Below are 11,047 nucleotides of genomic sequence, written 5' to 3' on the forward strand. Positions count from 1 at the left end.
ATCGATGGACTCGATTTGGTAGCCGGATGCTCTCCTACCAGCCGTCTCCACTATTCCTGCCCAAGTTTTTAAGGAGTAGGGAATGCTGGGGCCTTTAATGCCGAACATGTCAAAGAAAGTTGAGCTGGCTAATAACTTGTTAGTTTGGTCATCCAGGATTGCGTAAAGCTTAATAGCTTTGTCTTTTTGGCCTGCTGGGTAGACTCTGACTAGGCAGATTTTGGAGCAGGACCTACCACCTATGGCTCCTTTGCAGACCTCTGTACATTGTGAAGTGACCTCTGGTGTAGTTGTGGTGTGCTCCTCCTCCCCACCGTGCTCACTAGTGCTGAGGGTGTGTTGTAAAGTCCATGGAGCTGGCCCAGGATGCAACCCTGTGTTGTGATCTGAGCTGTCACATTCTGTGCATTTTAAACTGACCTTACAGTCCTTGGCGAGATGAGATGTTGAAGAGCAGCACCTGTAGCAGATGTGGTTCTCCTTGAGGAAGGCTTTGCGGTCCTGTAAGGCAGTGGTCCTCAACCCTGGCCTACAGGGCCCACTAACAGGCCAGATTTTAGGTATTATCTTGGGGAGATGCAGAGTAGAGTACTGCAATCACTGAGCAGCAAATGATATCACCTGGGATGTATTTCAGTTATCTTGCAAATCTGGCCTGTTAGTGGGCCCTGTAGGCCAGGGTTGAGGACCACTGCTGTAAGGTTTTCTCTCTGAAGGCTCTGCATTTTAGGAGAGGATGTGGCTTCCGATGCAAGGGACACTGCTTACCAGGATCTTGGACCTTTGTCTCTGAGTTAGAGAAGTTGGCAGACCTGTGAAAGGAACCTGGAGGAGACACGGTAATTTTGTGTACTGCTACTGGAGGTTTGCGGGGGTTAAGTCCCACAGGAGCAGCACACAACAGCGTAAAATCAAAACTTGGATCATTTCTTGTTTTAGCTTGCTGGCACACAAAGTCCACAAAAACAGAAAAAGGAGGGAATGGAACATCATGCTGTCTTTTTTAAATCCGGATCCATGTGTAATCCACTGCTCTTGCAAGTTATAGGGTAACTTTTGCACAATGGGGTTGACACCTGGCTGTGTCAAGGAATGCAAGTCCTTGTAAGTCTCCCTCGGATTTAGCTACTTGAAGTTCCATTAACAAGTCACTTAACTTAAGTTTTATGGTAGGCTTTGCTAGGTATTTTGGGAAAGTTATCAAGTCTTTTGAATAATGTACTTTCTACTGCTTCTGCTGAACCATAACACTCATCAAGTCTATCCCAGATTGTTCTAAGACCAGTGTCTGGGTGGTTTATATTTATTGTCCTGATTCACCTGGCGTGCTCGGCAGACTCATTTCCAAGCCATTTGATCAGGAGATCAATCTCTTCGCTGCAAGATAACCCTAAAGCCCCGTACACACGTACCGATGGTCGGCATACAAATGTTCCTCTTTTCTCCCCGGTATGTCGGTGTCTGTTGAAAAGTGCAAAGACAGCACAAGGACAGCACAAGAATTTTGTCTGCAGACTTCAGCTGACTGCAGAAGTGATGTCATGTAATGGTTAACTTTCCCTGTGTTTTTAATTTTCTGAGCATGCCCAGTCTTGCAAATCTGCGGTCTGTCGGCCGAATTCTGTACTGACAGGCGAACAATCGTCCGTTCTGGTGTCCGCAGACAAAAATTTTCATGTTTGCACGAAAGACTTTTGTCCGCGGATTGTGCGCAGACATCTGTCGGAGGCACCATACTAACACGCGTACAATCGGCAGATCTTTCGTCCGCCGACGTTTGTATGCCGACGATCGGTACGTGTGTACGGGCCTTAAGTCTCTGATTGTGTTTTGAAAGGGTGACCGCCGGGCTCTGTAGTTTTCAGGGCGGTCATTAAACTTTTCAAGTCCTTTAGTGACTAACACGCGTCGTGCAAAGAACCTTGCAAAGTCTATTGTGGCTTGGTTAGCCTGCTGTGTGTAGCCATGGTAAGGTGGCTGTGTGTAGTCATACCTTTTGCTGGCACCAAGCTGGCCTCTGATGTACCGTTCTGGCTTGGACGTTGGTTCTGGAGGGCGATTAGAAGGAGATTGTTATCTCACTTGTGGGGAGTCTGTCGTAGGAGACGTCACTTTGCATGGATTTTTCCCGTTTGCAGGCTTGAGGCTTGTCACTGACTTGCGGCGGTACCGTGGAGTGTCTTTGGCTTGTCTCTTTGACGTCATCTTTGACACTGCTTGTTTTAAAATGTTGATTGATGAAATCTGAAGTTCGTTGTAGAGAATTTTGAGTTTCAGCTTCTGGGTCGAGAATATTGCTGCGTCTGTTGCGTTCACTTCTCGGGTATACTGCTAATTCTAAGGCCTCTGCTTCAGCTGAGGCTGCTGCTACTTCCTTCTCTACAGTGAGTTTCTCTAGGGCTACTTCTAGGAGGGCTTCCTCTGTCTCTAACTTCACCTTTTCCTTTTTAATCTGCATTTCTTGCTCAGCAAAGGCTGCTCGGGCCTTGGCGGCTTCAGCTTTCGCACGTGCTATGGTGAGTGCATTGCTTGCGGAGGAAGATCTAGAGGAGCCGGAAACTTGGGACATTGTCTTGAGTGAGGATGTCTGGCTATGTGATATGTTGCTTGCAGGAATGCTTGACTGTGTAGAGACTGCTGTATTGCATATGCAGATGGCTGCGCTGGCAGGGTAACAGGCCTCTGTATAGTCGCTGTCCTAAATCCCACTTGCTGGATAGCCGCTGTTTCACTGTTCTGTTCTCACTACACGTATGCCCCAGGTGTGTGTGCAGCTCAACATACAGCTAAACCTTCAATCCTGTAATAACCAGTCTTTTTGTAACTTTAGGCTTTATTCCAGTGAAAGAATGGTGGTCACATGAAAGAGGATATAAGTCAGATAGAATGGATATGCAAATAGGATTGAGAATTGATAGGATTGATTTCAGGTGAAACTGGAAATAAACAGTTAAAGCATACAATCATTATATAAACAAGATATGCACTGAGTATATAGCTAACAGTTCATAGGCATACCAGCGATGCTTCCTAAAAGGGTTCAGGAATCTCCCACAGGAAAATGAGGTGCTGCCTGGCTTGTCCATGAGGTCTAAAATGGAGATTTTGCAGAGAGGTGGAGCTAATACCCAGTGATAGAGAGCAAGAAATACCATTGAGTACTGTCCATCAATAGTCTTTGTCACAGTGGCATCTTGTGGACAATATTGATATTGCAAGTTTCAATAACATTAATTCTTTTCTTAAGCTGGAGGCATGACAGCTACCATGAAGTCTAGGGTAAATGTAGTCAGGATACAACAGACCTGCAGTATTGGCCAGGTTAAATAGACCTGTGTGTACAGAAGCCGCCCGAACAGGGACATGACTGAAAAAGGTCTGCTGATCGGCATCTGACTGGCAGGGGGGCGTGGGGCACATCCCAGAACACAACAGCTCAGCGGGGAGCCATTGTATGAACTATCTGATGTTAGTACAGCGGCTCCTCCTGAGCGCTTCAGTTTTTTTTCGTTCAGCCAGCTGGGTTGAACGAAAGAAAAATCTGCTAGTGTATAGTAGTGTGTGGCTGCCAGCGCAGATTGGATGTCAAGCAGCATATAATTTTTGGTCATGCCACTTTGACAGAAGCTGGATAGGCTGCCCTACACAGACAAGGCCTCCTCCTGTGCTTTATGCATTTACTGGTACTACATCCTTCATAATGAGACATGGAGTATTGGGAGTGATGTGGAGTAGGGCTGCGCATCTTCACTGGTCTCACGATTCGATTACGATTATCATGTCAACGATTTGATTTAATTCCACGATGCATCACGATTACTGCCCAGCCCACTGCCCAATGGTTTTCAAAACTTTATCAAAAAACCAAACAGTCAAAAATTAAAGAATCCTTTTTATATTCATCTGCTATTAAAGGACACTTCCCTGGAACCTGGCATGGCCTGAAAGCCCTGCATAGTGCAACAGAATACATATAGGAATGTCTGAAAATAGCAGAGACAGACAACAACCCTATTTACTAGAAGTACCGTATATACTCGAGTATAAGCCGAGTTTTTCAGCATGTTTTTTCATGCTGAAAAAGCTCCCCTCGGCTTATACTCGAATCACTGTCTTTTTAAAAATGGCGCCGACATGTCACTGCGCATGTGCTGCATGCTCGGGAATAGCCGAACATGTACGGGCTTTCCCGAGCATCGGCGACGCATTCACGGTGACGTATTGGCGCCGGGCGGCGCGATTTTTAAATCGTAGGCACCTCACCAACAGGTAAGTGAGACGCCTCCGCAGCCCCTGCATTTCCTCATGCAGTGCTGCGGGCATGGTACAGGACATTCTCCTGTACCATGCCTGCAGCACTGCATCTCCTGTGCCATGCCTATACCATGACCTGCGCCATCGCCCCTGTTTTGTGTCTGGTGGTGGTCCAGTTGGGTCTGGTAGCTGCTGCATTTCCCACCCTAGGCTTATACTCGAGTCAATACGTTTTCCCACTTTTTTGTGGTAAAATTAGGGGCCTCTGCTTATATTTGGGTCGACTTATACTCGATTATATACGGTAACAGTAAAATAGTATGGCATTAAACTGTAGTAGTGGTTTACTTCATAAAAGAAAATAAAATATTATGTCTAAGCCTTTTAAAATACAACTAAAGTCAAAACTTTTATTTTTGATTTTGGATAAAGTGGAGGAGAGGAGATGTATTAGAACATCTGTTAGTGTTTATTGCTGTCTATGTTGTCCACCCTGGAGAGATTCACCCTCTCTATTTGTCCTGTGTTTTTACCATTATCATTGAAAGTAAAATTAATAACTCCCACATTTGTGTTATCATTGGGGTTTCCTCTCACTTTCAGTTTGGGACAGAAAGTGAGGGTAAATTTCCACCATGGGGCAAACATGGCAAAAATGAACCTTACAGGTGTAATAAATAACCTTCCCTTGCTCTATCCAAAATGAAAAAGAAGGTTTGCCTATAGTTCTACTTTAAAGCCAAGATATAAGCCAGCCAGGCAGCCAAGCTAATATTCTTGTCAAAATGGTCCATCATAAATTTCCACAAAACATTAGCTAAATCCTTTATGTGAATATGCATTGCAATAAATTCCAGGTGTGCCATAACCTTTCCTCTTCAAAACCGAGCACTTCCTGACTAGTAGCACTTCCTCACTAGTAGCAAACATCAAGGTGAACCTGGAACATAGTGCTGCAGAACTTCCAGGTTCACTGTGATGATTTGTTTGCCCCCATCTCTGCCAGTCAACTCCAGTGAGTTGATGTTGAAGTGAGTTGATGGCTGCTAGAGGGGAGTTCGAAATATATAAGCTCTCGAGTTGTCACTTTACAGAAAATGTTACCTGTCCTGCAGTGTACCATGATTAAACCTAACTGAAGCCAAGCCACCATTAGAGGAAGGAAAACCCTTGACAGAGTAAATCGTCAACTGAAGCTTAAACCTTGAGTAAATCTTTATGGGATCACAAATATACATGCAACACACGATTGTCTGAATCAGAATCATGAGAAAGGTTTGGCACTGCTACAACTAAAGGCATATGAGGTTAGGTCAGGTTTGTGTGTATTTGTGATCCAGTAAAGATTTAAGCAAGGTTTTAGGCTTCAATGTATGATTTAATCTTTCAAGGATGTTCCCTTCCTGTACCGTGGCTGGCTTGCCTTCAGTTGTCTAGATACACTTTTACCTTTTAGTATTTGGTTGAGGGACCCCCTACAGACACACAGTGTGTGAACATTCAAAATGGACCATCTTTGAAAACAAGCCATTCTCCATCTCCAGTGCCAGAAAAGCTGTAAAAAAAATATATACAGTGGGTACGGAAAGTATTCAGACCCCCTTAAATTTTTCACTCTTTGTTATATTGCAGCCGTTTGCTAAAATCATTTAAGTTCATTCTTCTTCCTCATGAATGTACACATAGCACCCCATACTGACAGAAAAACACAGAATTGTTGACATTGTTGCAGATTTATTAAAAAAGAAAAACTGAAATATCACATGGTCCTAAGTATTCAGACCCTTTGCTCAGTATTTAGTAGAAGCCCCCTTTTGATCTAATACAGCCAGGAGTCTTTTTGGGAAAGATGCAACAAGTCTTTCACACCTGGATTTGGGGATCCTCTGCCATTCCTCCTTGCAGATCCTCTCCAGTTCTGTCAGGTTGGATGGTAAACGTTGGTGGACAGCCATTTTTAGGTCTCTCCAGAGATGCTCAATTGGGTTTAAGTCAGGGCTCTGGCTGGGCCATTCAAGAACAGTCACGGAGTTGTTGTGAAGCCACTCCTTCGTTATTTTAGCTGTGTGCTTAGGGTCATTGTCTTGTTGGAAGGTAAACCTTCGGCCCAGTCTGAGGTCCAGAGCACTCTGGAGAAGGTTTTTGTCCAGGATATCCCTGTACTTGGCCGCATTCATCTTTCCCTCGATTGCAACCAGTCGTCCTGTCCCTGCAGCTGAAAAACACCCCCACAGCATGATGCTGCCACCACCATGCTTCACTGTTGGGACTGTATTGGACAGGTGATGAGCAGTGCCTGGTTTTCTCCACACATACCGCTTAGAATTAAGGCCAAAAAGTTCTATTTTGGTCTCATCAGACCAGAGAATCTTATTTCTCACCATCTTGGAGTCCTTCAGGTGTTTTTTTAGCAAACTCCATGCGGGCTTTCATGTGTCTTACACTGAGGAGAGGCTTCCGTCGGGCCACTCTGCCATAAAGCCCCGACTGGTGGAGGGCTGCAGTGATGGTTGACTTTCTACAACTTTCTCTCATCTCCTGACTGCATCTCTGGAGCTCAGCCACAGTGATCTTTGGGTTCTTCTTTACCTCTCTCACCAAGGCTCTTCTCCCCCGATAGCTCAGTTTGGCTGGACGGCCAGCTCTAGGAAGGGTTCTGGTCGTCCCAAACATCTTCCATTTGATTATTATGGAGGCCACTGTGCTCTTAGGAACCTTAAGTGCAGCAGAAATCTTTTTGTAACCTTGGCCAGATCTGTGCCTTGCCACAATTCTGCCTCTGAGCTCTTCAGGCAGTTCCTTTGACCTCATGATTCTCATTTGCTCTGACATGCATTGTGATCTGGAAGGTCTTATATAGACAGGTGTGTGGCTTTCCTAATCAAGTCCAATCAGTATAATCAAACACAGCTGGACTCAAATGAAGGTGTAGAACCATCTCAAGGATGATCAGAAGAAATGGAAAGCACCTGAGTTAAATATATGAGTGTCACAGCAAAGGGTCTGAATACTTAGGACCATGTGATATTTCAGTTTTTCTTTTTTAATAAATCTGCAACAATGTCAACAATTCTGTGTTTTTCTGTCAGTATGGGGTGCTATGTGTACATTCATGAGGAAGAAGAATGAACTTAAACGATTTTAGAAAATGGCTGCAATATAACAAAGAGTGAAAAATTTAAGGGGGTCTGAATACTTTCTGTACCCACTGTGTATATATATATATATATATATATATATAATGTTCCAGGTTCACTGTGATGATGATTGTGTTTGCCACTGCCAGTCAACTAAACACAGAGTGTGGAGTTGATGCTAGAACTGCATTATAAACTCTCGTCATGACACTGTCAGTCACGTTACAGAAAACGTTACCTGCACTCTACCACGTTAATTACACCTGTAACTGAAGCCAAGCCACCATTAGAGGAAGGAAAATCATTGACAAAATAAATTGTCAACTGAAGCTTAACCTTGAGGAAATCCTTATGGGGTCACATTCACAAGCTCACAAATATAGTAATATTACACATACAAGTAACATCCAATACCAAAAAATTGGTGTATTATTTGTGATCCAATAAGATAAGATTTACTCAAGGTTTTAAGCTTCAATTTACAATTTTTTTTCTCTCATTGATTTTCCTTTCTATAATGTTGGCACAGTGGCTTGGTGTCATTTGTCTAGAAAGAAATACACTTAATATTTATTTGGTTGAGGGTTAAATGAACCCCTACCTAAACACTTTTAGTGTGAAACAACGGAATATGGACAATCTTCAAAAACAAACCATCTCAGTGCTATAAAGCTATAAAACATCATTGGTATGACTGGCAGTGGGCAGACCAAAAGGCACTTCCTGGATGTGACAAAAATTATAAAAAAAAAACATGAATATTTAGTAATTACTGCACTGCTTGGCATTTGGGAACATGTAGGTTTTTCTGTAAGAACACTGGTTGATCCACATGCCCTGGTTTGAGGGTGGTGCTTTTTGCAGTTATCACATTTCCTGCAGTAGAGAAAATCCGCTCTGCAGATACACTTGTACCTTGGATACACAAGTATTGCTAACTTGTTGCCAAATAGGGAGGACCCCGCAAACAGAATTCGGCACCAGGCCTGATTGACGCAGGATCGGCCAACCAAGGATGTAACCAAAGAGCCCGTTTTGCAGTGACCGATAAAAGCATTACCCGTGCCGCAAGGCGGACCATATGTGAAACCAGAGTGCTAAAAACCTCCAACACAGGGGATGGGTATAATGAATCAATTAAAAAAGCAAGGAGAAGGGGGAGGGAGGGGGGGGGGAAAGGGACAGAAGCAAAACACTAAATAAAGCTGATGGAATAAATTTACTGTATTAATGGGATCGACGTGTAGTCAGAAAGGAATAGTCCATAAACACTGAGCCGCTCTTCCACAGACCAAGAGGAGATTCTGTTTAAGCAAAAAAACAAAAAGGAGAAGCGCTCTAAGTGTAGACAGTTTATTAATACATAATCCATCCACGGAACCTTGCAGCCGTCGGTCACCTCCATCTGACCGCTCATCGTACACTGAGGCGGGAGGCTGCCGGCTTTCTTTCCTCCCATTAAACATCAACTCAGCCACGGACGGCGCTTTGGAGTGGACATCACCACCTCCCTCCCCCCAGAGGATGTTTAAAGATCTGATGATGTTACACAGCCTGACTTTCACTTATGTCTTGTGAGTTACTACACACATTGCTTCTTATGTATTAATAAACTGTCTACACTTAGAGCGCTTCTCCTTTTTGTTTTTTTGCAAGGCGGACCATGTCTAGGGAGGCCTCCCCCAAAAAAGCCGCCACCAGCCTCAGCTCATGTACTGGCGAATATCTTGCGACTTCTTCCGACACGCTTCTGAGCGTTGTGTCCACACTGTCTGTCTACACCTCCATCACTTTAGACAGGGCTGCGAGAGCCAATGCTGGCTTGCATGCCATTCCTGCTGACCCATAGATGCGCTTGAGGTCTGAATCGATGCGTCTCTCAAGGCCATCCTTAAAGGTGACTGTGTCTTCAAGCGGAAGGGTGACATGACGCACTAGACGCATCAGTGCTGCATCCACCAGAAGTGCTGATTCCAGGTGTTTAACCTCTTCCATTTTAAAAGGGTACATTTTATTCACTTTGGAGAGTAGAGAGTTTTTTCTCTCTGTGCAGCCCCATTCGTCTGTAATGATTTAGCTGACCTCCCCTAACAGGGGAAAGAAAGGGCGTTCCTTCTTGAGGTGCTTAAAATACCTCTTCTGTTTAGAGGGTGACTCTACCGGCTCATCCCACTTTAGGGCTTCCTTCACAGCTTTGACCAAGGAGGGAACCATGGCAAAGTCAAAACCCGCACCAGGGTCCTCCGCTTCAAGCTCACCCTCAGAGTAGTCAGATGAGGAGTGACTGTGCTGGGAAGGCCCAGGGATATGAATATTTCCACCAGCTGGAGTACTCGCCATCCTGGGGGAGGGAGTTCCAGCACAAGCAAGATCCAAGGTTTTTAAGGACTCCTTAACTACTCGCCTGACCAGTGACTCCATCTGCTGGTTGCTGTGTTCCCTTTCGTTTGCAGCATGTGCAAAACAGGGCTCACAGTGCGACTTTCTGTCAGGCACCTGTGCCCCACATCCCCAGCAGGATCTTTTGTCAGAGTGGTGGTGTCCTGAAGTAGCTCCAGACTCTTCACCATGGCGCCTAGAGGACGACCGATGGTGCCTGGAACTTGATGATGAATACTGCGTTTGCGACCTGGGAGGATCTTGATTTTCACAGGCTGAGGGATGTCTTTCAGACCTAGAAGGGCTTTAGGAAAGAAAATAAAGACTCAACAGAACAGCAGAAAACCCCAAACATTACAGGGAGAGTAAAAAAAAAATCTTACCTGTAATGTAAGGGCTGACCACCAGGGGGCGGTGAGACATCAATACCACTTTAGGAAAACTGCAAGAGACCCATGAATGAGAGACATGCAGAGAGTAGGCAGGAAGCATATTCAGCATAAGCAGAGCTATCTCTCACCTTTAAAAGATTCCTGCAGAGCACTGGGAAGCCGCTGCAAACACTGCTGAACAAACCCACAACAGCTGAAACTGACAGCTATTTGAATTTTGCTGCTGGAATGACGTCATTCCCCCCCCCCCCCACCTGTGCGAACCAAGCCTCGATTCACATCGAGAAGGCACCAGGAAGCAGTGGAGCGGAAGCTCCGCCCTCCGGCACATGTGGGGCCTTCCTCTGCCATCAGACTACCACTTGTATCCCTAACAGTACAAGACAGCCATGACGGAGCCTTCAAGAGAAGCCTCACCGTTGGAAGAGATCTGCCAACACCTCGCAGCCCTGTCTCAAGCTGTAAAGTCGCTTAAAGATGGCTACACACAGCTAGAGGAACGGCTGCGCTCTACGACTCTTCAGGGGGATCCTCCTGTATTATCTACTTCCTCTCCTGCTGCAGCACCCTCTGGACCTGCTTCTGGCCCTACCGTTGTGATGCTGCCACCAGAACCTCGAGTTCCTGCTCCTGAAAAATATTCCGGGGATCGCGGTAAATTCCGCGCATTTCGCAACGCCTGCCAGCTGTATTTCTCCCTGCAACCTCAAACCTTTTCCTTGGAGGCTACCAAGGTGGGGTTTGTTATCTCCCTGCTCCTAGGCAAACCCCAGTCCTGGGCTCATCGGCTCCTTGAAGAGGGCTGCCCCCATTTAAACTCCTTACGGTCATTTTTTGAGGCTATGGCACAGCTCTATGATGACCCGCAGCGATCCTCCACCACAG

The sequence above is a fragment of the Pelophylax lessonae genome, assembly GCF_965119305.1.
Source record: "Pelophylax lessonae genome assembly, chromosome: 9".
NCBI lineage: Eukaryota > Metazoa > Chordata > Amphibia > Anura > Ranidae > Pelophylax > Pelophylax lessonae.